Source organism: Ambystoma mexicanum, chromosome 14 (assembly GCF_040938575.1).
Source record: "Ambystoma mexicanum isolate Mex_15411 chromosome 14, UKY_AmexF1_1, whole genome shotgun sequence".
Lineage (NCBI taxonomy): Eukaryota > Metazoa > Chordata > Amphibia > Caudata > Ambystomatidae > Ambystoma > Ambystoma mexicanum.
The window spans coordinates 619,890,826-619,916,862 of NC_090940.1; the positions used below are offsets into that span (position 1 = coordinate 619,890,826).

At 48.5% G+C, this 26,037-nt stretch overlaps 1 protein-coding gene across 3 annotated transcripts in view; it reads left to right on the plus strand.

Annotated features, from left to right (window-relative positions):
- Window positions 1-26,037, plus strand: part of RPS6KL1 (ribosomal protein S6 kinase like 1) — a 100,713-nt gene that overhangs the window by 68,199 nt on the left and 6,477 nt on the right. The gene's annotated exons all lie outside the window — the stretch shown is intronic.

A 26,037-nucleotide genomic window follows, 5' to 3' on the forward strand; every position in this document is an offset into this window, starting at 1 on the left:
TATCGACGCCGGTGAAGATCGAGGAAACCAGTCGTCGAGGACTGCCACAACAGACTTTGGGCCTTGGAAGGCCTCTGGCCTCGGCCCTGTACAGTAGGGAGAGTGGGGGGTGGTCACACAAGCTTCTTTCCCCCTTTTTTCCTACACATACTCGCCCTCTGCCATTTTATAACATATGGAAAGTACTCCATTTAAGTTCTGCCCAAAGTGTAACAGGAAGTTTCCCTGGGTAGACCAGCACAATACGTACAATCTGTATCTCCCACAAGACCATCCCGAGGCTACCAGTCGAGCTTGCAAGCACTTCAAGCCGAAAACTCTTAAGGACCACTCAACTAAACGCTGGGCCCACTATGCCAGGCAGCTAGAGGCCATGGAAGTGGAGGGGCCATTCAGCGATGGCAGCAACGCCGCCGAATCGGACGGCGAGGGCAGTGGGGTGATTTCGGACACCGAGGCGCAGGTCCCCGACCCCAAAGGACTGGCCAGCGGCCACGTTGTGGGGACAACACCCGGCGGCAAAAGCACTACACTTACTACCTCCAATAAGCACATCAGCCCCGGCCGTGACTTGACACGCATGTCGAGCGATCGGCAACGGAAGACACCAAGAGAGCAGTCCAACGAATCTGTGTCCTCTGGGTGTTCCCATTCGCCTCATGACAAAGGCCAACCGTCTTCGGTTGACAAAGGTGTTGCACTATCAATAGTCCCTGATCGTCTGATGATTCCGCCTTCTATCCTACACAGCCAAGACGTGTAGCGTCTACACCCGAGATTCAACATCCTTCCTTGAATACCACATCCGAATCTCGACGAAAATAACAACAAAAAAATGCGAAACACTCCTAGTCATGGGAAGGGGGAAAAACATAAAAAGTCATCTTCAGAACACCATGTTCATAAGGAGAAGCAGAAAGACCCTAAATCTATAGTGAAGTCCAAGGTATCAGATCCTACCACTAAAGTTAAACTCATTCCTCCCACTGCTCATGATATGGGCACTGATGAGGAACCATAACATGTTGTGATTCCTAGCTCTAAAGACTGGACCTCAGCTGACATTGATAGGGTAATCAGAAGGATGTCATAAGGACCCTAATTATTTTCATAGTTACTCCAACACCCCTGCTACCTTTGCCCCTTCGGGGTCTAAGGCAATACCTATTGCCTCTCAGCCCCCTGCTAAGAAACTCTGTTCTGATGCTCCAACTCAAGGCTTGGTCACAGACTCCTTTAGGGTCGATGCATACCACCCCGATTCATATTGTGATGAAATAGAACCACAATTAGTGAATGACCAGACAGGGGGAGGAGGAGGAGGAGGAGGAGCAGGTGGACTCTCAGATTCCTAAAGACCCCCCGGTACATGACACACCTGTTGATGGCCAGTACCTCATTGAGGAGAGGTTGATTAAGACAGCTGCCCATTTATATATTGACGCACAAGGGGTCCAGGAAGACATGGATTTCGCTGAAAAAATCCTAGGAGACAAGAGAGCCGTTTCAGGATATCCCTCTGTTAAAATCCATTCAGCGTAGGATTGATCCCTCGCTAGTAACCCTAATCTCACTCGAGCGGTTAACCTGCGCATCGAGAAATTGTTCCGGGCTGCACCCTCCGATCTCCTGTACATTAGGGGCCAATTAAAACCGGATTCCCTGGTAGTAAGAACCACCAGAAAAAGGGCAGGCACACCGCTTGCTTCTTCGGAAGCACCTCCTGATAAGGAGAATAAGAGACTGTACGCTTTGGGTAGAAAGGTTGCCTCCACGTATGCCTATCGAGCACGGATTGCCAACAGTGCCACCCTTTTGGCAAGCTACAATTGCCATCAGTGGGAAGAGGTATCCACTTTGGTATCCTCCGCACCCGAACCCTTAAAGAGTCAGCTGGCTCAAATAGCAGCAGATGGAAGATCTGTATCAGGCTGCATGCTAAAGACAAAATTTGATGCAGTAGATAATTCTGGAAGGTTAATCGCCGAAGGCACTGTGATTAAACGTCATGTTTGGCTGAGGCAGTCGGGGTTCAAACCTGAAGCCCAAGCAACCCTTATGGATATGCCCGTAGAGGCGAACGTTCTATTCGGCAAGGCAGTGGAGGAAGCTTTAAAGATGGCAAAGGATGAGTACGAGACCCTAAAATATCTTGGTCAACTCACCAATAAACCCTCTGGACAGAGGGGAAACAACAATTTTTGTCGCTTTCGGGGCCAACGTTCCCAAAGCGGTTCAAACTATTAACAGAATCAGGGAACCTCATGGGGTAACAATTAGTCCCAATCCTCACAGGGCTTCCCCAGAGGACAGCGCAGAGGCTGCACTAGGGGTAGAGGCAGCCCCGCCAGAGGTGGTACACCACCCAACAAACAGTGACGTTCCGCTTCAGGTCCCCTCCCATGCATCCCCAGTAGGGGGAACATTTCCACCTTCACCCACACATGGGAGGGGTCACTTCAAACAGATGGGTGCTGTCCAGTGTCCGGAGGATACTGCATAGATTTGCTAGGGTGCCCCCACGACCATACTCCGCGACTGAAGATACACTCGCTGGAACATCAGAAAATCTTCCTCAAGGAGATCGCTGTTCTGCTAGCAAAGGACGCCATAGAAGTCGTCCCAGTCAACCAGGTAAACAGGGGTATTTATTCAACCTACTTCCTTGTGCCAAAAAAAGATCTGACAATGCGCCCAGTATTAGATTTGCGACCTGCCAAAAAGTATGTCAAGCCACAAAAATTCTGCATGACTACTCTACAAGAAGTCATTCCTCCTACTAAAGAAGGGGATTACATGGCAACATTGGATAGGAAAGATGCCTATTTTCATATTTTAATGTTCCCAGCGCACAGAAGATTCTTGCGTTTCAAGCTAGACAACCAGCAATACCAATTCAAGGTGCTGCCCTTTGAAATAGCTTTGGCTCCAAGGGTATTCACCAAGGTACTGGCGGTGGTGGCGGCGCACCTACGCAGGGAGGCAATCCCAGTGTACTCTTATCTGGACGACTGGCTCATTACAGGGGCGTGCCCCCTAATTTGCAGACTAAACATCCAAAGAGCAATCAACCTCCTCTTCCAATTGTGCTTCTCAACCAACGAGAAAAAGTCAAGCCTGGTGCCAGACACCTCAAAACACTTCTTAGGAGCTGTCCTAGATGCCCAAGAGGGGTTGGCCTTTCCATCAGAGGAAAGAATTCGAAACTTGTTGCTGCAACTTCCACAGTCTAGTCGCCAAATAAGGGTGCACAAAGCTATGCGTTTGCTAGGCATAATGGCATCTTTCATTTACCTAGCTCCCCACGCACGCCTGCGCATGCGACCCATGCAGGAATGGTTGGCGTAACAGTGGTCTCAAGCAAGTGGTCAGTGGGACAATCTAGTGGTAGTTTCGCCAACACTAGTACAGAGTCTTCGCTGGTGGACAAGAGAAAATCTAATGAAGGGGAAACCGTTCTACGATCCAGAGGTGTACAGGCCGTAGTCACAACAGACTCCTCTCTGGCAGGGTGGGGAGCTCACTACCTTCACAACACAGCTCAGGGTCTCTGGTCTCACACAGTGGCTCAGAACCACATCAATCTGCTAGAACTTCTGGCAGTCTTCAGAGCGTTTTGGGCATTCAAACCTCTCCTATCCAACCAGTCAGTGCAGATCCTAACAGACAGCACGACTGCAGTGTTTTACTTAAACAAAGGGGCACTCATTCTCCCAATCTGTCCAAGCTTGCCCAGAAAATTTGGAAATGGGCACTCAAACGGAAGATTTACCTGTCATCCCTACATGTTCCAGGAGAACTCAACTCGCTATCAGATGCTCTGAGCAGGGATCCCCTCCCAGAGGAACACGAGTGGTGACTACACAAAGAGGTCGTAGCAGACATCTTCTCTCAGTGGGGTTTCCCCACTATAGATTTATTCGACACAAACGGGCAATGCCCAAATTTCGCATCTAGGTTCCCTCAGCCAGGCTTCAAGGGGAACGCCCTATGGATGAATTGATCAGGGATATTTGCCTATGCTTTTCCACCAACCCCGCTGATGAGGAAGGTGGTGAACAAGATCCATAGGGAACCGATGACGCTCATCCTGGTTGCTCCTATGTGGGCGAGATAACCATGGTATCCACACCTACACAAGCTTGCGGTGTGCTACAACCCCCCTCCCCTCACCCCCATCAACCTCCCGTGCCGGTACAACCTACTCTCCCAGCACGAGGGGCTAACAGTGCATCCTCAACCCAGCGCTATGTACTTGGCAGCATGGCTCCTGAAGTCATAGAGTTCAGACATCTCAATTTACCTCAAAGATGTATGGATATCTTGAAGGTGTCAAGAAAACCAAACACGAGGCACTGTTACTATGATAAATGATAACTATTCGTAATTTGGTGCCAGAATAAGTAAATCAACCCTGTTCATTGTACTTCTTCTAGTGTGGTAACCTATTCTCCACCTACTGGATGCAGGGCTAGTGTTTCACTTAGTGCACCTGGCAGCTTTATCAGCCTACACCACTTCCCATAACAAGGTGTCATGGTGGAAGGTGCCAGTTGTCAAAGCATTTATGGAAGGGGTAAAAAGACTCCACCCTCCAATTTCTAACCCACCACCAGGTTGGGACCTTAATGTGGTACTTGCTAAACTCATGGGACCTCCCTTTGAGCCCATGCACAAATCTAGTCTCAAACACCTGACTTATAAAACTGCCTCCTAGTAGCCATCTCGTCCATAAGAAGGGTCATTGAAATTCCAGCTCTGCCAGTGCAGGAACCTTTCTTTACTATTCATAAGGACAAACTGGTTTTACGCACTCACCCTAGGTTCTCGACTAAGTTAATTTCCAAATTCCATGTTAACCAGCCTATTGAGCTACCGGCCTTCTTCCAAGAACCCAAGAACTCCACTGAGGTGAAACTCCACACACTAGATGTGAGGAGGGCGGTCCTCTACTATGTAGACGAGACCAGACCGCTAAGAAAGACAGATCGGCTGTTCGTCTCCATAGCTCCAGTCAGAGAAGGAGATCGCGTCTCTAAGAATGCCATCTCTAGCTGGATAGTCAGATGTATCCAACTGTGCTATTCCCTTTCAGATAAGACACTGCCTTTCACGCCAAGGGCCCACTCTACAAGAGGTACTGGAGCCACTCTGGCTTTCATTGCAAATGTACCCCTTGACAGCATTTGCAAAGCAGCTACATGGAGCTCTATTCACACCTTTACTCAGCACTACTGCATTGACACTCATTCCAAGACAGATATTCCAGTGGGACAGGTGGTTCTAAGACATCTGTTCGCTCATGAACCTTCTCACATCCCACCTCCTTCTTCTAACACTGCTTGCTAATCTATGCACAGCATGTGATCTAAGCAGATTCCACAAGCCTCAGAAGAGATACATTCCTCACCGTAATCGTATTTCTGATGCTTGTATCTGCTTAGATTCACATGCGCCCGCACCTCCTCCCCTCTGAGAGAAGTCACATGGATGCTTTATCTGCTTGGATATTCTGTACTCGCGCTACTCCTCATGTCAGAAAAACACAATCTGAGGGTCCTAAACGCGTGAGGGATCATGGGTACAGGGGATGTCACACTAGGGATTACTGGCACGCCCTGGTTCGACGCCCCTTTTCGAGTTTTGAAAAAAACAAACTGTAATACTCTGCAGCTTCCACTAGATGTCGGCCTGTACACAGCATGTGAATCTAAGGAGATAAAAGGATCAGAAATATGAATACGGTGAGTAATGTATCCCATATATATCAAACATTAAACAGGTAATAGTCTTTCTGATGCTTAGATTGACATGCTTTGCATAGGCCGACATCTAGTGGTTGGTGCGGAGTGTTACATCTCTTATTCAATCACAGGGAACTGTAGTTATGGAAATGCGATCATGGCATCCACCCCATTTTGAAAACAACCAGAGTAGAGTGTGCTGCAGTCAGCTCCACCGCAGCAATGCCGAAAGCACAGCACAATGTGGGATCAAGCCATACCCGTCCTTGGAAAGTTGATGGAAAAACAAAGAATGAGGTAGAATACACCTGGCAATGGAGCACTGCATAATGGGGACGTTTATAACAGAACGAGCACTGGTAGCACCAGCAATTATGGGTTTTGTGTAGGCATGGGATGGGCATTTTCCAGACATTGTTCGGCGATAAGATGGCAGCTGCTGCAAAATGGTGCAAGTACCTAGGTATGCGATATTTGTGATGGGAAATGTCTGTCTAATGCCTACACACAAGCAAAAACTGTTGGCTATGCCAGTGCATGCTTTTGAAAGAACTTGGGTGCAGGGACCACATGCAAGGAAACCATTTTTTTTTTTTTTGTTTTCATCAGATGGGTAGGTAAATAAACAAACAATACCCACAGGCTGTGTCCCTCCTCCTATCCCATCTGCCTCCAAGCTGTACACCATTGCAGTAGTTTCGGCTTCTAGGTGACACCGAAGTGCCACCTAATAGGCAAAACTGAAAAGTAATACATTGTCTGCATACATAAGCATCTGCTCCTTGGCAGCATTCCATATATCGTAAGATGTCTGGTTTTGTCGTATCCTAATTGAGAGGAGAAAAGAGCAGGTGGGGGCTTTAGGCTGGAGTGATGGCAGGAACCCTACATAGTTTTAGAATGGTCCTGGGATCTCACAATGCCCTATGAGATGGACTGGATCTTCTTAACGTTGAAACCACAGAGCAAAGGATTTCAGTTGAGGGTGTTAGTATGTTGTGTACAGGAGAGGGGAGAGAGAGACTGGCCCACAGCTAGGCAACAGTTTCTTGAAGGCCTCTCCTGGCTCACTTCGTGGTAGAAATGGCTAAGCAGTCAAGTGCGACTCTTAGCAAGGCACGATACTGTAAAAAAAAAAACACCATTAACACTCCAAAAGGTAATGTCTGCAAATATGTGTGATTAAAAATAGTGCTGTAATCGTCTGCCCCGGTAAGGAGTGCTGTGCAGGTTACAGGTAATTAAATATTTTAGGTAGAGTTTTCTGAGGTCATGACCCTAAGAGTTAGGGTCACTGACAATCTTCAAAGTCCTGCAGATACTCGACATACACACACGTATGATTCCATGCGATGTTACCAAATAAAATCTTGCTGGGTCAAATTCTATGGGGGGAAAAAAGAAATACCGAAAAAACACATTTGTTAAAATTTGTGGGGGGTCCACTCCCAAACCCCGTGTTACTCTACATTTTTAACCCCCCCCGCCACGTCTTTTAACCCCTTACCGTGTGACCCCATAGCTATTTATTTTTCGGTATTTTTTTCAGTAAAATTTGATTCTGCATTTTATTTTCGCTAACATCACTGGATACCCAAACATATGACCTGTAGCTTGGTGATCTTTTGCATTTAGATCCACTCAACCGGGAGTCATTCTCTACTAAGGAAGAATAGGAGAGACAGACGTGCCCCTGATTCGATGAAAGGGATACAGTCCTGATGCCACACAATGTTAAACATAGGCCCAAGTTCAGGAATAGTGCTCAATCGCCTATGCTAATATTCATGGTAGGTAAACTCCTACAAAACCTGTAGGCTGGCTGCCTGCCAAAACTCGGGAAGTTGGAAAAATCACCAGTGACCGAGCTAATGTCTGGCCCTTCAATTAATGTTCTGACGGCAGGCGATCAATTTGACCGAAGTACCTTTCAAGATAGTGTCAAACCTACGGAAAGACTATGGACCTCATGCTGAGTTTGCCGGTCGGAAATAAGGGTGCCAGTAAGGTCACCAGCACCCTTGTTTCCGGACTGGCAAACTACAGGTTTGCCTGCTGTGGCTGCTGTGCCCGATAGGTCTGACCCTGCCGGGCACAGCGGTGATGGTAGACAAAGCCGTCACTGAAGCACCAGCACTGTTAACAATGGTGCCGGTGCTTCCGTGTTCTCACTCTATGGAATGGGGATTAACAAAATTACCGGCGCCTGACTTCCCTGCCGCCGGACTTGGAATAGCCTGGTGGCACCGGGAAGTCAGGTGCCAGTAATTGTTTACGGGTCAGGCGGCATCCCGTCGGTAGCACCGACAGGGTTACCACCGGACCCGCCATGAGCCCCTATATGTCAAAGATGGCATGATAACGGCGGATGCAGTCCGTGCCCAGTAGTCACAGTTCATGTAAAAAATTTGGTGTTTGGGTTTTGTCACCGGCCTTGCACTATATCCGTTACCGGTGCTCTGGGTTTCCCAGTGCTCATGTCTCTTTGTTTCTGATCCATGCAGGAATGAACAGCAATGCTTCCTCTGGTCTCTTGAAGTCTGCTGTCCATGGCGCTTTGCCCTCGGATGGTCTCGGCAAGGTGCTACGTTGGGCATTCTGCACATTCTTCTTCACTTGATATCTTCACAAGCTTCGGGACTCACCTGGGGTTGGACAAAGAAAGGGTTCAACCTCACAGATTAACTAGGAAAATTGGTAGCGGAGTGCAAAGCCAACTTCCAATCTGTAGAATGCATGCATGTGGTCAACCAATCACTCTTGGATGTGACATTCAACCGTTCCCTGGGCTAGTTTTGGGGCTTTCACTTAGATGTGGATGCTGCTCAGGAATCTCAGACATTCCGGCATCTGGTAAGTGCTAGTCTTCGCTCCCCTGCCTGCGCTCTTTGAAGGCAAGCAGAAGTCGCAACCATATATGGCTTCATCAGTTTCCCTTCTGTGACGGCACGGAATAAGGAGTCTGACCAAACGGGAGTATACTAATAGCGAAATATGTTTATGTATAGAACAAACAAACCTATCTATCCCTAACTAGAGGTGGCTTCCCTACCTCAAACAAACTAAAAACATGGTTAATCAGGAAGTCTGTGTAGTCCAAATCAAAGTTCACCGCCTTAGTCCATCCTCCTATTTTATCCCTAACACTTAAACACAAATCCTAATCTAAGAGAGAGAGTTTGTGTTCTTTGATGACAGAGGTGATCAATCAAGCGACCCTGGCTGGAAACCCTTCTCATGTGGCCAGGGAAAGGCTGACGCTTCCTGATCACGACCCCGGGGGTGATGTTCTACGGGAGGATCACATGGGAGGGCACTCTGGTCAGGAGAATTGGGAGAGCCTTCTAAACAACTTCCCTTATGATCCCATGGTTTGAACAGCCTATTGTAAAATTGAAGCCTTTGATGTAAAAAGGAACCAGAACATTAGGGGCCTTCAGGTCCCATAATGCTAGAAGTTCTGGGATGAGGAAGAGGGGCTCAGAGGCACAGAACTGCAGTGTGCAGTCTAGTGGTTCTAATGGCCCGTGCCTGAGTGGGACCTTTCGATATTTAAAGCCCCTTCACTGGCACCCCTCTTTGTAAAGACAAAGATGTAGCTACTCCTCTGGTGGGATGTTCTCAGACTGTCCAGGACTTCTTTGGCAGCCAGAGTGTAACACTCAGTAATGCACAACACAATTCATCAAGACCAGGTCTGTTTAGTCAGTCTGTGACCTGTATGACCCACAAAAAGCTGATCATCTTGCCTAACCTTAGCAAGGCTACTAATGTAAAAGCTCACCGCTCTTCTGGGGTCTAAACGATGAAGCCTCTCTTCAGCCTTGGAAATATGGTAAAATAATCTTTTGTGCCAGATGAAACCCTAGCATTACCTTACGTATAAATGAATGTTGAACCCTCAAAACAACTTTATTCTTATGGAAGGTAGTAAAAGCTGGCTTGGTGTCGCAAGTAAAAAGGTCAATATTTCTGTCTCCACCAGCTGCAAAACTTGTTCCAACAGCAGAGGTATAGAGCTTTAGTTGCTGGCCTTATGGCTGAAAGCAACACCTCCATCACTTCTTATTGGAGGTCCCAATCTCTGTATCTCATCTCTCAGAAAACAGGTGTGATGGTTCAGGGTTCTGATTTCTGGGTGGAAAATGCGGCCTCCCTGCTGAGTGACCAATTCTGCTCTCTGGGGAAGACTAATTGGAGGGCAGAAGGACATGTCCAGAAGTTCCAGTATCGCGTCCTCCTGGCCCAATTCGGAGTGATCGGGATCATGGATTTCTTGTACTTTCTGAACCTCCATATGAGGAATTACGGGGCTGGAGGGAATGCGTACAAGAAAGGAAACTTCCAGTTCACTACAAACTCCTTTCCTCAGAGCTGCTGAAACTGGACATGAACAGAACCACTCAAGCAGTTCCCCAAAGGGTGAAGATACCTAGAAGGACTTCCTGAGCCAACTCCTAATTGTGAGAGACTGTGCTCTGCCTGCTCAGCGCATCCGCTACCCTGTTCTCCTCTCCGGCTAGGTGACAGTCCGATAGAGAAATTCCTTCTTGAAGAGCCCAAAACCAGAACTGCATTGACCACCAATCTGGCTTCAGAGCTGCCAGAAGCACAGAAACTGCTCTCCAACCTTGACTCTAACATTCCCTCTTTCCTTATCCTACTTGATCTCTCCTCTGCTTTTGACACGGTCCACCATACCACCCTGCTCAATCGTCTACGTGACAACCTGGGCATCACCGATCAGGCTCTGGCCTGGCTGATCTCTTTCCTCTATGATCGACCCTCCCAGGTACAACGTGGGTCTTTCTTATCTTCTATCTCCCTCTCTACCTGTGGTGTTCCCCAGGGGTCTAACCGATCGCCCTGGCTTTTCAACCAATACCTGGCAACACTCGCCTACTGCATTTCCTCTTTCTGCTCAAATTTCCAGTGCTATGCTGATGACACCCAACTTATTTTCCAGCTGGCTTCCTTCAGCCACCTCCTCTCCTTCCCTCATCTCTGACTGCCTAACCGCCATTGGTGTGCCACCAATGATTTTGCTTAAATGCCAACAAGACTGACATCCTCCTCATTGTTACTCCTTCACCATCCTTTCCCCTCACACTCTGGCTGGCCTCGCTTGGCCCTCCTCCGGCTCCTATCTGCTCACCCTACCACCCCCCCCATTCACTGCCTGCGGGCCACCCCTTGCACTGGGGCCTGTAGCTGTAACCATACAGTCCCCACCCACACTTTTTCTGCACTTCTCAGGTACACCCTATCTGACTTATCTAGCACTTTGCCACTTTCTGGCTGCACTACTACTGTGTATCACCTTTATTTATTCCTATTTGACTTATTAATATTTATTTTGCTCTCTCCTATGTTTAGCACTTTCCAATTTCCCCCCCTTAAATGCACTTTCCCCCTTTTTCCCTTCCCCATGCACTTGCGTATTCTCAATGTCACTGGGCCTGGTAAGATAGTTATTTTTGTTCTCCCCGTTTCCCCTCCCTTTGCCTGGTCGCGTTCTGAAACACCTGTGTACGAGCGCAATAAAATATCATATCTATCTCTTGTTGAGGTAATGCATGGCCACTATGTTGTCCGTCATTATCGGGATGTTCATCCCCCACACAAAGGGCAGTAAAGCCATCTTCGCCAGTCCAATTGCCTTCAACTCTAAAAGGTTGATGTGTAGTCTGGACTCCAATGGAGGCAAACGACCACTGATTGTCAGATCATTTGCATGAGCTCCCTAACCTGTGAGGGAAGCGTCCGTAACTACTGTTCTCTCCAGACATGGTTGTCAAAAGGGTTCTCTCTTCATCACATTCTCCTTTCAGGCCCACCACAGAAGATCATGTGCGACCGAGCTTGGGACCTGAAGAAGGTCTGTCATCCTGCCAGAAAACTGTGACCATTGGGATCTGAGGGCCCACTGAAGGATCTCCTCCTCACACAGGCCTCTGGCACCGGGAAAATGCAGGATGTCATAAGACCGAGCAAACTCCAGAAAATCAAACGGTAGATATTGGGTATTGTGAAACTTCATGACCATCTGCTGAATATGTTGAGCCCTCAACTCGGGTGGCAAAGCTTTCCCCAAGGAAGCATCCATGACGGCTCCAATAAACTGAGTTTTTGGGAAGGTATCACTTCTTGAAATTGAGGGAGAAGCATAGTTTGCAGCGAGTGGCAGGTGATGCTGAGATGTTCCAGAACTTGTTCAGGAAACGAGCCCTGATCAGCCAATTGTCCAGGTAGGGATAGATGTGAATCCCTCCCCTCCTTAGACTTGCCACCACTACTGCATCAAATTGGTGAAGACCCTCGGGCTGAGGTGAGCCTGAATGGCAAAACTCGAAACTGATAATGAGAATTGCCAATGCCAACCCTTGGGTACTTCCTGTGCTTGGGATGTATGGGCACATGAAAGTAAGCATCCTGAAGATCGAGTGACGCCATCCAATGAAGGGCCTGGAGTATCTGTGAAAGAGTGACCATCTAGAACTTGTCCTGTCTGAGGAGCTTGTTCAAGCGTCTCAAGTCGAAGATGGGTCGCTGTCCTCCATCCTTCTTGTGAATGGAAAAAGTAAGGGGAATATCCTCCTCAATTCCTCGCTGCCACAGGTACCACCTTTTATTGCACCTTTCCCTAACCGGATAATAACCTCCTATAAGAGGAGCGGATCGGGATGCTTCAAGCAATGTTCGCTTGGTGGGAAATTTGGGGCCTCTTCAAAAACAGAAGGCAGTAACCATGGGTCACTGTTTGCAGGTCCCCAAGCATCGGAAGTAATGCTCTCCCATTCTTCCAAATGCTGTGACGGCCTGCCTCCCACCACAGTACTGTGGATTAAGGCCTTGGTGGTGCTGCAGCTGCTGTGGACGGTAAAGAGGCAGAGATTGTTAGGGTGGCTCTACCCCCCCATGTCCCTGTGAACCATAAATGTAGCCTCCTCTGTTCACTGTGTGAATTGTCCTCTGACCTTCCAACTGAAGAGTATTAATGAAAGGACCTGCCGCTCCAACCCTGAGATGCTGAATGAGTGTGCTATGGTTGCGATTGCTTCTACCAACGATTTTGCAGCTGCTTTCGAAGTTTGCAGCTTTTCCTGGCTCTCAGCTTTTGATCCAAAAAGCTGCGAGCCATTGAATGACGCATCTAACAGCCTTGCTTGCCCATCTGGGGCAAACCCTGATTTGCGCAACCACGCAAACCTTATCGTGACAATACTTGTCGCCATGGCACGACTAACCCAAACCCAGTGTCTAAACCAGACTACAAAGACTGACACATGGCATCTTTACCGTCTTGAACAATGTTGAGGGAAGCCTTCTCTTTCCTCACCTTCCCAGGATGTGTACTGCTGCCATTGCCACAACCTCCCATAAAGTGTACGAGAATGTTGCCAGGGCACAATTAGCTTTAGTAGGCTTCAGTGCCATGCTGCATGCTGAAAATACCCCTTTCCCTAGGGCATCAAACGTTTTGGTGTCCCTATCTGGAGGGATTGTGGGATAGAAAGGAGGGTTTCCAGTATCACTGCACCGACACACAGACTGGAAACCCTCCTTTCAGTTTGTGATTACTGTGGTGTACTTGGGCAACGTACCCACAACTTCCAGCCACCTGCTGCCTTCCCAGCACCTATCACATTGTGCAAGCGCGGTGTTCCACCTTGGTTTTTTGCTCACACCCCCTCTTCATGGGATTGTGGGATAGGCTGCAGCTGTCGAAGATGAAGTGGCAGCCTGAACTACCAGAGTCTCTGGAGTTGGATGCCTGGACAAGAATTCTGGATCAATTGCAGAAGGTCTGTACTTCTGTGTGAAGTCCTTGTTTGCTGATGGAGTAGTATCGTTTATTTTCAAATTCTCTTCTACCCCATTTCTCAGTGACGTGTGAAAAGGTAGAATTGGTTCTTTCGAAGGTCCCTTGCCAAGGATATCAGTCGAGTCATTCTTTCCAGGCTCAACAGCAAGCATAATCCATCCAAAATATTCTGTAACTTTGGCCATGACTGATCTGTACGAGGCATCGGTATGCTCGGTCCCATCCAGCGTGGCAAACGCCACCTCTGGAGACATGACCAGACCACTTGCATCCTTCTGGGTGTCCATGAGGTCTCTTAGGTTTCAACTCCTCAGAAATCCATTCCTCTGGAGTAATCTAAGGGCCATTATGCAGTCCAAATAGAGGACTTTCCTCCTTCTGCTTCTTCCTTATAAATAGAGCTCATTGATGTAAAAAAGTCCTTTTTTGACAAGGGCTTATAAACCTTAGACTGATCGGTTTAGGATGTCGATGGCTTCAACAGCTTCAAAGTCGACGTCCTCGACATTGCAAAGCTCGACGACTGTTTCTTCGACGGAGCTGTGGAGGAACTTGATGACGTCGACTTGACTCTAGGTGTGGAGTCTCTCAATGCTTCTCGAGGAAGCTTCGAGACCTTACAGTCCAGGATTTTAGGCATGCGGGCAGCAGTCTTTGTTGACACCCTGTCGGCCTCATGAGGTTTGATGGGGTCTGAAGCCTTTTTCGGTTCCACAGGTGTAGATGATGCCACCTTTGTGAACACCTCCAACATTTTGAAGTGAAACTATTCCAATTCAGACTTGGTATCTGGGGAACCTACCTGTTTCTTATAGTGTGAGAAGTCAAAGACGACAATCGGGATCAATGGTGTCGCTTCTTCGATCTTCTTTTTTTAAATTCTTTTTAGGACAACGATGAGTGTCAGGAACTCAGTCTTGCATGATGTTTCCTGTGCCTTTTTTCCATACAAGGTGCAACTTCCCTTGAGCTCCTGGCGTCCAATGACCTCACCTTTGACAGGGTAATGGAAAGAGATTTGGAGGAGGTTCTATCCAAGGTGAGCTTCCCCCTTCTCCTTCAGCGCCTTAACTGTCATAGATTGGCACAAGCCACAGTCATCAACCTTGTGGCTCACACTCAAGCAGCAGAGGCACATCCAGTGTGGATCTCTGATGGACATCTTAGATCCACAATCTGAGCACCTCTTAAACCCAGTTTTGTGGGTTGACATCATCTAAGAACTTCATAAAACGCAATCAGAAAATCGATGAGGTGAACAAACCATTTTGAAGCTGATGTGCGGAAAAACACAGCAACAGGTGCACTATTTATACTTGTGTCGACGTCCTGCCCGAGAGCAGGATGGAAGCTGTTGTGGGCCACGAGTCGATGACGCACAGTGCCCTCTACTGACAAACGTTTTTGGAAGCAACAGAGCAGAATACAAATATATCGAAGGAATATGTGGGAGGACCCAATCCATTAGAAAGGCCAGGTACATAGAAGAGAGGAGCATCCGAACAGGAGAAGGAAATGCCTGTGTTGAGATGCAGTGTCCATCTTGCTCTGATACCATTAGTAGAAACCAGGACATTGCCATATCATTGGAATGACTGCGTCAAGCATCATGGTCTTAAAAACTAGACCGTCAATGTTGAGTAAGGCGGTATCTTACTGAAAAAGGATGCTGAAGTTGCCAGTGTCTCCATAGTGACCAAGGGACAGTTCTGACACTCTGGTCCTTCTCTCGGTCTCACACCCCGGCCTGGAGAAAATGTTCACAGTTCAGTTCTTAGGGTATTTTCCTGCTCCTGGAAAAGGTTACTCCGGGCCTCAAGGTAACTTTCCCAACAGTTCCAAGAGTTCTCCAACAATGCATAAGGATGGTGGGTCCTTCCTTCCTTACGCACTGTCCAGCTCTTCAATATTACATTAGTTTGGTTATGGCCCTTCCACCTTGCCCACAGCCACAAATAAACTGAACAGCATGCGACCTGCGCTTTGCTACGACAATGTGCCTTTTTTCTCTTTTTCTTCACAATTCTTCAATACTCTTTTCCCCGTACAAAATAATAAATGAAGCAACAATACCAATTGCCTGTACTACGCGCAACTCTTGTCTAACAAGTTCCGCCACCTTACTACGCAACCCTCTGCTCTAACGCAGATGTGCCACCGCCCATTCACTTTCTATTGGGTGAGTCAACCCAATATCTACGACTACTATGGCCAATCGTCCTACACCATCAAAAATAATCCCTCCCTTTTCCTGTGCCTTAGTGCACGGGTAAACTCGCGTATCCTTTTTTGGAGATTTCCAGTCCTTTCGTCCACAGAGTCTTCCAAGGCCAGTCTTTCCGAGGGCACGGGGTGGTAGGACCAGGTAGATCTTTGCACATGCTGTGCATAGGTCCGACATCCAGTGGTCACTGCGGAGTATTGCATTTTGTTTTTCGTAGTCGAAAAGGGGACGTCGACAAGGCGTGTCTGAAACACTATCCCTATAGTGACGTGCGTTGTACCCACAATCCCTCACGCGTCGAGGTCCCTCAGATTGTTTTTTTCCGCCCAGCTTCTGGTCGCCCTCACGCGGAGCTCCTCGAGAGACATTGCAACTCCTCGACCTTGGGTCGTTTTTTCTCATAATATTAATAATCCCTCCCTCGACGCAGTTGTAAGCTGTTCTCCGCCGAGCAAAATCTTCGACGGAGGGTCGAGCGGAGGAAATCCTTCGGCGCTGCCGAACACGTGGCCTGGCCTCGCAGGCCATATACAGTAGGGAGAGTGGGGTCGTGGGACATCTCTGGGTCTTTTCTGAGAATGCCTTTCCCTTTCCCCTTCCTTTCCCTTGGGGTGCTTATCGCGATTTATTGCCTCGGCATAATATTATCATAATATTAATAATCCCTCCCTCGACGCAGTTGTAAGCTGTTCTCCGCCGAGCAAAATCTTCGACGGAGGGTCGAGCGGAGGAAATCCTTCGGCGCTGCCGAACACGTGGCCTGGCCTCGCAGGCCATATACAGTAGGGAGAGTGGGGTCGTGGGACATCTCTGGGTCTTTTCTGAGAATGCCTTTCCCTTTCCCCTTCCTTTCCCTTGGGGTGCTTATCGCGATTTATTGCCTCGGCTATGGAGAGGACACCCTTTAGGTTTTGCCCGCTTTGCAAAGGCAAATTTACTTGGAAGGACAAGCATTCACGGTGTAACCGCTGCTTGCCCCTCGATCACAAGGAGGAAGGTTGCGCGGCTTGTCGGCTTCTTAAGCCTAAAACTCTAAAAGACCGTAGGGTTAAAAGGTGGGCGGCCTACGCGATGTCGAAGGCCGAAGGTTCACCCGCCGCTGCTACCACCGACAGTGAGGAGGAACGCGATAACACGACCTCCGCTACGGAAGTCGAAACCCCCTCTAAGGAGCGCTTGCGCGCTTCGTCGTCTGTCCCCGGCCCCGACGGGCTCGGCTCACGCCCTGCTTATGGGGATGAACACCCCGGCGACACTGACGCACACAAAGACTCACATAAGCACACAACCCACGGCTCTTCTTCGTCTAAGACGAAAAGAGCTTCGGCGCCCAAGGAGACGCAGGTTCCACCAGCGGCCTCCTCGGACCGTTCGGGTTCGAAGCCCCTCTCGCAACCGCAGCCGCGACCAGCGACTGGGCTTTCGGCAAATAAGGGCGCCGCCCCCAAACCATCGGCCTGCGCGCATAAACAGAAGGCGCATACCGCCGTAGAGCGTTCGACACCCATAGCGTCAAACGCAAGCTTCCGCCGACAAACGAGTCGCCGACAAACGAGTCGCCGAAAGCTTGGTGAGGATCGCTGTAGCCGACGCCCAGAAGCGTACGCCGAAGAACACGTCGAGCGCTACGCATAAGTCGAAAGACACGCCGAAAAAGCCCGAAGAAAGGCAGGGACTACCCCCTTCAGTCGGGGGGTCACCCAGCACACCTGAAGGTTTTTGGGAGGGCGACGGGACACTTTCCTCGACGCTTTGGGAGAGGTCGAGCCGTTTCCAGCTAGATGACTCTATTTTTCCCCCGCCAGACTGCTCTGGGGTACCCCATGAAACCATGGAAAGACTCCACCTCTGTATGGAGAGGATGGAAAGGTTTATGAATACCCAGACCTCTCAAACTCCCAAGAGGACTAGAGAAGGGCCTCAGGAGGACCCCAGGGCCAAAAATCCGAGGCTAGTCGATCCCCAGGTGGACACAGCCTCAGACTTCCATAACGTATACAACCTCACTGGGGAGGAAGAATACTTGGAGGAGGAGGATGATTTCATGGACGATGAAGGACAGAACCAGGAGGAATGTCTGGAAGACAGGCCAGACATTATAGAAGAAGGCTTCCGAGAAGACACTGAAGAAGGACCTTCGCACCCCTGGCAATCCCCATCAGTATATTCCGACACTGATGTCCTAAACCTAAATCCTCCTGACAATTCACCGGTTAGGAACACGTCTCCAATTGACGATCAGCCCACTTTCAATGCACTGTTGCGCAGAGCAGCAGCACATTTCGAACTGGACACTGGGGAGCTCTCTCCAGAATTAGACTTTGTGGAAAAAGTAATTAAAGAGAAACCCCCGGTCAGCCAAACCATTCCCCTCCTAGCTTCAGTGAAGAGAAGAATCATCCCTTCGCTGGCCACTCCTGCATTGATCAGAGGGGTCAATCCGAGAATTGAAAAACTTTTCACTCCTTCTCCCTCAGACCCGCTCTACATTAGGGGACATTCCATTCCGGATTCCCTAGTAGTATCTAATACTAGAAAGAGGGCAGGGGTACCACTTTCCACCAGTGAGGCACCCCCTGACAAGGAGGGCAAAAGCCTATATGCCCTTGCAAAAAGAGTAACTTCCTCGGCTGCCTTCTCAGCAAGAATTGCGAACAACAATTCTTTGCTTGCTAGCTATGCAGACGCGCAGTGGGCCAAACTGCGCAAGGACGCCGAGGAAGCACCGGAGCCTTTACGTACACGCCTACTTTCAACTATTGGCGAAGGAACCCAGGTGAACCAGAGCATTGTAAAAAACTCTCTGGACGCGGCAGAAACAGCGGGACGTTCCCTGGTGCAGGGAATACTCCTAAAACGCCATGTATGGCTGCGCAACTCAGGGTTTAAACCGGAGACACAGGCGTCTTTAATAAATAAACCTGTGGAAGACTCTAACCTCTTCGGAAAAGCGGTGGATGAAGCTCTAGAGATGGCTAAAAAAGAGTTCGATACTATCAAGACTCTTGACCAAATCTCTAAGCCCACTACCAGACGCGGCTATGGCAACAAACGCTTTTTTCGTGGCCAACAACAACAACAAAGTCAGCATCAACAATACCCTGCCACCAATTACCAGACCAATAGTGGGCAGTACAGCCAAAGAGGCCAACGCCGGGGTAAAGGGAGAGGTCGGGGATCCACCCCCAGAGGCTCCCAAGCCCCCAACAACTCCAAGTGACGCGAAGATTCGCGTCCCCTCCCATGCAACACCGGTCGGGGGCCGGATAACATCCTTTCTTCCTGCATGGGAGGAGATAACGTCAGACCGTTGGGTACTTTCCACCGTAGCCCACGGATACTGTATCGAATTCAACAGTTCCCCATCCTACAGACCCCCGAGGGGACGTCGCATGACACCGGAACATCTTGCCATCCTTCTCCAAGAAGTACAACAACTGCTGGAAAAAGGAGCCATAGAGGTCGTGCCTCTATCTCAGGTAACGGAAGGTATTTATTCAGTGTACTTCCTTGTACCCAAAAAGGATCTAACCATGCGCCCTGTATTAGATCTGCGCCCAGCGAACAAGTTTATCAAACCCCAAAAGTTTCGTATGGTAACCTTACAGGAAGTAATCCCACTGCTTTCTCAGGGAGATTACATGACAACATTGGACATGAAAGATGCATACTTTCATATTTTAATGTTGCCAGCGCACAGAAAATACCTCAGGTTCATGATAGAGGGCAAACACTACCAGTTCAAAGTGCTACCCTTCGGCATAGCATCAGCACCAAGGGTATTCACGAAGGTGCTGGCAGTGGCAGCGGCCCACCTGCGCAGGTTGTCCATCCCAGTTTACCCTTACCTCGACGACTGGCTCATAACAGGGGATTCTTACGAAACATGCTTCTCCAATACCCAAAAGACAGTAGACCTTTTGTTCCAGTTGGGCTTCTCCATCAACGAAAAGAAGTCCAGTTTAGACCCCAGTCAAATCAAGCAATTCCTAGGGGCTCTAATTCAAACAAAGGACGGCCTCGTCTTCCCCTCCAAAGAGAGGGTCCAAAACATGCTGTTTCAAATCCCTCAATATGTGACCGGTCGAGAGGTGACGGTACGCAAAGCAATGCGCTTGCTAGGAATGATGGCATCGTGTATTTATTTGGTACCTCACGCGCGCCTGCGCATGCGCCCAATGCAAGAGTGGCTCAACAGCCAGTGGTGTCAGGCAAGCGGACTATGGGAGGATCTAGTTGTGGTCTCGCAAGCCTTGGTTCTCTCGCTACGGTGGTGGACAAAGGAAAACATGGAAAAAGGGAAACCCTTTGCCACACCCGCGGCGGAAGGCACTCTAACCACAGACGCATCCCTCACAGGATGGGGGGCGCACCTATCCCATCAGACTGCTCACGGAGTGTGGACTCCGAACGTAGCATCCAAACACATAAATCTACTGGAGCTACTAGCTGTGTTCAAGGCGCTAAGAGCCTTCCAGGAACACCTACAAGGCAAAACAGTAATGGTCCTTACAGACAGCACCACAGCCATGTACTACATCAACAAGCAAGGGGGCACCCACTCTCCAGGCCTGTCCAAGCTGGCCCAGAATATATGGAAGTGGGCTCTCAAACAGGACATGTTCCTACTATCACTACATGTACCCGGGGAACTCAATCTGCTGGCAGACAGTCTCAGCAGAGATTTCCCCCTGCCCGAAGAGTACGAATGGCGCCTGCACGAAGACATCATCTTCGACGTCTTCACACAATGGGGATTCCCAGAAATAGACCTGTTCGCAACCCTGGAAAACTCACAATGCCTAAGTTACGCCTCCAGGTACCCCCAGAACCAATCCAAGGGGAACGGTCTGTCGATGCAATGGTCAGGGAAATTTGTTTACGCTTTTCCCCCGACTCCCCTTCTCAACAGAGTGGTGCACAAGATGCACCAGGAACAAGTGACCATGATACTAGTGGCCCCAATGTGGGCACGACAACCATGGTTCGCTCACTTGATGGAGATGTCTCTATCCCCCCCAGTAAAACTCCCCTGCCCGTACAACATGCTGTCTCAGGACAAGGGCAGGACTCTGCATCCATGCCCCCAGAACATGAACTTAGCAGCTTGGCTCCTGAGATCATAGAGTTCGGACATCTACAACTCCCGCAAAGATGCATGGACATCCTCAGGGAAGCCAGAAAACCGAACACTCGCCACTGCTATTCTAGCAAGTGGAAAAGATTTGTCATCTGGTGCAGGAGTAAAAGCATCAACCCTATTGACTGCTCTCCCACACATGTGGTCCTATACCTGACCCACCTATTGGATTCAGGTCTAGTGTTTAACTCCATTAAAGTCCACCTAGCTGCACTTTCTGCATACACCACTTCCCAACTCAAAGTGTCGTGGTGGAGGATCCCTGTTATAAAGGCCTTCATGGAGGGAGTAAAGAGAATACACCCCCCGATAGCTGACCCAGCTCCCGGATGGGACCTTAATGTGGTACTTACCAGACTCATGGGCTCTCCATTCGAACCCATGCACAAAGCATCTCTTAAACACCTTGCGCTTAAGACTGCTTTTTTAATAGCTATCACCTCCATCAGGAGAGTAAGTGAACTTCAGGCTCTTTCTATTCTAGACCCCTTCGTTACAGTTCACAAAGATAAAGTGGTTCTACGCACTCACCCTAGGTTTGCTCCGAAATTTATTTCTAAATTCCACGTAAACCAATCTATAAAACTACCAACGTTCTTTCAAAATCCTTCCAATTTGGGAGAAAGGACTCTGCACACACTAGATGTACGCAGAGCGGTCATGTTCTACATGGAAAGAACCAGACCACTGAGGAAGACTAATCAGTTCTTCGTCTCGGTGGCAGCAGGAAGAGAAGGAGATGCGGTTTCAAAATCCACTATTTCTAGATGGATTGTTCAATGCATCACTCTCTGCTATACTCTTGCTAAGAGAGAACTGCCCTTTAGGCCAAGAGCACACTCTACTTGAGGCACGGGGGCATCCATAGCATTCATTGCAAATGTTCCCCTTGAGTCCATCTGCAAAGCGGCTACCTGGAGTTCTGTGCACACCTTTACAAAACACTACTGTCTAGATACACACTCTAGATCTGACTCCCAGGTGGGACAGGCAGTATTACGACACCTTTTCTCTACTGTTCCTTCTCATAACCCACCGCCAACTCCGGGTACTGCTCGCTAGTCTATGCACAGCATGTGATTCTAAGCAGATTAACAAACATCAGAAGAGAATGCATTACTTACCGTAAAAGCATTTCTGATGGTTGTATCTGCTTAGATTCACATGCGCCCACCCTTCCTCCCCGCTCGGATGGAAGGAACATAGACTTCCTTTATATATCTCTCTCTTTTCTGTACTCACTCACGTCTAGAAGGCTGCCTCAGGGCAGAAAAATACAAACAGAGGGACCTCGACGCATGAGGGATTGTGGGTACAACGCACGTCACTATAGGGATAGTGTTTCAGACACGCCTTGTCGACGTCCCCTTTTCGACTACGTAAAACAAAATGCAATACTCCGCAGTGACCACTGGATGTCGGACCTATGCACAGCATGTGAATCTAAGCAGATACAACCATCAGAAATGCTTTTACGGTAAGTAATGCATTCTCATCTGATGGGCCTCCTCAGTGTTTAGCTCTAAAGACTGGTCTGCATGCTGTCCCGTACCCTTCCGGGAGTATGGCTGGAATCCTCACGTCTGGTCAGGAAAGCTGAACGTACCCCAACCAGGCCACCAAAACTGTACTATGGGTTGCCTCAAAACTTGGCAGTAAAAAAAATACAAAAGTAATAAAAAAAGCGAGTACGCCCGGCAAGAAGTAACTCAATTTATTCTGGGCTCAGTTATAGCTCCTAAAGCGAAATTGAAACGCAATGCAGAACAGAACTGCATGAAAAATGCTTTCAAAGTTACGCCACAGGATTTATAATGGTACAAACTAATTACCATCAAAACACATTGCAACATTAGGTCAATCCCCCAAATGAAGCTTATTGGCAAAGCTGTTCTTTCCCTATAGCGGGACAAATATTATCCAGAAATGATTGGGTCTCGCAAGTCTTACTAGACCACCCTTGACCCCTGCTGTGACATCACAGTCCAGCCCACGGTTCCCACATCATAGTGCCAAAATGTTGAGACATTTAGAGATGACCAGCAGAACTTTATACATCTGCCGCTGGAAATCTTCCACACGTTTCCCATGAGGGCGCAATCGATCCTGACACCACATGAGCCTTGAACTGTTAACACCTTATGTTGCAGCCTAGGAACTGTTTGAGCCACATCTGAGATGTGCTGAGGAGTGACTTGAAACCACCATGGGGTATTTTGAAACTGTCAGTAGACCAGTTTCCAGAACTAATATGCTGAACTGTATAATGGTTGTACAATTGCTGCCTTCCCCTGGCACCCATGAGCTTAATTTCCTGACCTCAAATGCATTGATAGTTGTTTATTTCTTACCTCAATAGCCTGGGAACGTGTAGTTTGCAATGTGCTGTCAGCTTCTAACACTGCTACACAATTTAATAAAAGAGCACATTTATTTTCTAGTCAATGTGAGCACTCGGGCCTGTTAGCTATTCCTGAATTTTATGTTAAGTCCCACCTACTTACCTGCAATTTAAGCCTCATTATTTTGAAATTAGTTAGAACACCATCAACAAGGGGCGTTTCCCACCCTGATGCATAATCCTATGCGGCCATCACTGCAGCCCCCTCCCCTTTTAGTGGGCTATTCTCACAGCTGATAAATTAGCGCCTTTTCTCTGCGCAGAACTTGCATCCCCACTACAAGTATTAAAAAGGTTGCTTGCTTTGTTTCTCTATTGCTTGCTTTGCTTCTCTAGTTCCTTCTGCTAGAATGCATTACTATGCTTATCCCTCATAGTTCGACTGGAACTATTTGGCCCTTCAGGCCAGGCTACAGACTTTTGGGGTTGCTTGCACCTCCTGGGGGAGGCCCTGTCAGTTTTCCATAGGCTGGTCGGCCTTTCTGGGCTTTGGATTCTTGTGCTATGTTCGACCCCATCTGGGGTATTCTCACTGATGGCGCTTTGCAGGCCTCTTCATTTCCTTTTACTCCCCTATGTGGTTTTCTCACTTTTGGCCCCTCGTAGATTTTGGTTTTCTGGGTTCCCCCCCCTTTCTTGGATACTCTCAATGGTAACCCCTCAGGGGTCTTTAAATTTTTGGACCCTTGCAGGCCCTTTGCAGTATTAGCCCATCGCAGGGTTCTTTGTAGTATCTCCACACTCTACCCGCTTTCAGTCTCCGGCTGTGTACCTGTTCACTTGTGGAGGTGTGTGGCGGGGAAGGCCGCATCTCCTCCAGCTGCGAAGCCATGTGAGCGACTTCATTGCTGTGGGGTCTCTGTGCCTGGTTCCACCTGTTGCTCGGAGACAGGAATTCGGCGTCTGCTTTCCGGTATTTCGAGAAACAATGCCTGTACGTTTATTCGTGCTTTCACTCAGGTGGCTCTAAGCTTCTTCTCTGGGCAAGGGAGCGTTCTGAGGGTTCTCCTACCACACCTCCGTTGTCCTGCTTCCAGGCTACTGAGAGGGCTGGCACCCCTCCTCTGCGCTCTGACGCAGACAGCCTTGCTCGAGCCACAGATTGGCTCTTCCCTTGCTTGGGCCCAGAGTCTTTACTTATCCTTCCTGGAACGCGAGAGAGGACACCATTGGTCCTGAGTTTCAGGGAGGGGCCTCACGAAATTTAAGTCCGAAATTGCCCTGTCCCCTAGGGAGTATATTACATAGCTGGCGCAGCTCCCAAGTCCCCTAAGGGGTGGCTCCCCCTTGGGGATAAGGGACCAATTCCCTGGATTCACAGAACACTAATGGTAATTCTTTGGAAAGCAGGAGCCGTTCACAAATCCACTCTTTGGTATGAGTGGGGTTGGACATACAGGCCATAAGGTGACTGGCTAGAATCTTTTTGATGGACCAAAACATTTCATCAGCAAATAGGATATGAATTTCAATTTGTGTTTATTCTATTTAAGACGCATACAGCCACCTCTAATCACAAAACTCCATTATAAATTCAGCTGTGGGGTTCTATGAATGGGATCAACCAACGACTTGCAGATGGCTTGAAGAGCACAGTTAAAATACTTGGATTTTGAAGAGGCATTGTTCATGGTTCAATTTCCTCTTAAAACTCAATATCTGAATGTATGCTTGCCTGTTCCAGGAGATCTTAACTCTTAGAGCTGGCATACTTGGCCACTTTTTGTTGAAAGCAGTCACCTTTCCACTGCGATGACGTTGCCTGCATGGGGCAGGGAAGAGGCAGGGTGGTGACTCAGTGGCCTGGGGCCATCCTCAGCAAGCGGATGTTGTGCCCAGGGGTGGTACAGGGGGGGATCTCTGAGTCACCCCACCCTGGTCCTCATTATATGGCAAGGGACAATCACTCTGCTCTACAACAGGCCAGTTTGGGGGCTTTAGCGGAAGACCTGATTCTTTTGTTGAAAGAAATACTAGTTTTGGATATGAAGTAGATTCGGTTTAACCAACTTTAAAGGGTAGGCCCCAATACGTAGCTATCCTTTACTCATCTGTCACTGATGGGCCTTAGCAAGATGAGTATTTTGCCACTTGGAAAAGTGGGAAATCAAACCATTTTCAAGCCGAGCAACAACTCGCCTTCACTAGCACTCTGCACTCTTTGCTTGAAGGCCAGATGTCAATGATTGCCAAACATCTAAAATGTGCATGAATGATTGCATTGCTTTTTGGAAATTGCTGGTGTTCGCAATGTAGGCATATCTAGGAAGGGTGTGAATCTATAGGAATTTTGATCTCTCTGGGGCGGATCAGATATGCCATTTTATTGATTTGTTTATAACGCGTCAAAAACGGCATCAGGGCGCACATGGAGACTCTAAGACATCAAATCAAAGACGGTACAACAAGGAAAGTAAGGACAAGCTAGTAGGCAAGAAAGCTATTAAAACGAGAGTGTTTTCAGACACTTCCTGAAATGGAATTTCTTTACTTTACCGCTGAAGATTCAAAGGCAAGGAGTTCCAAGCTCTAGGAGCCAGGACAGAAAAGAATCTGCTGTTGGCACTGGCCCGTCTTATTCTTGGGCATGAGAGCAACCATGCACCCGTGGATTTTTAGAACTCTTAGACCAGTGTTTGGCCAGCCTATCCTTGAGGTAGGAAGTGGCATTGCCGTGGACACATTTGTGGGTCATAGTGAGTA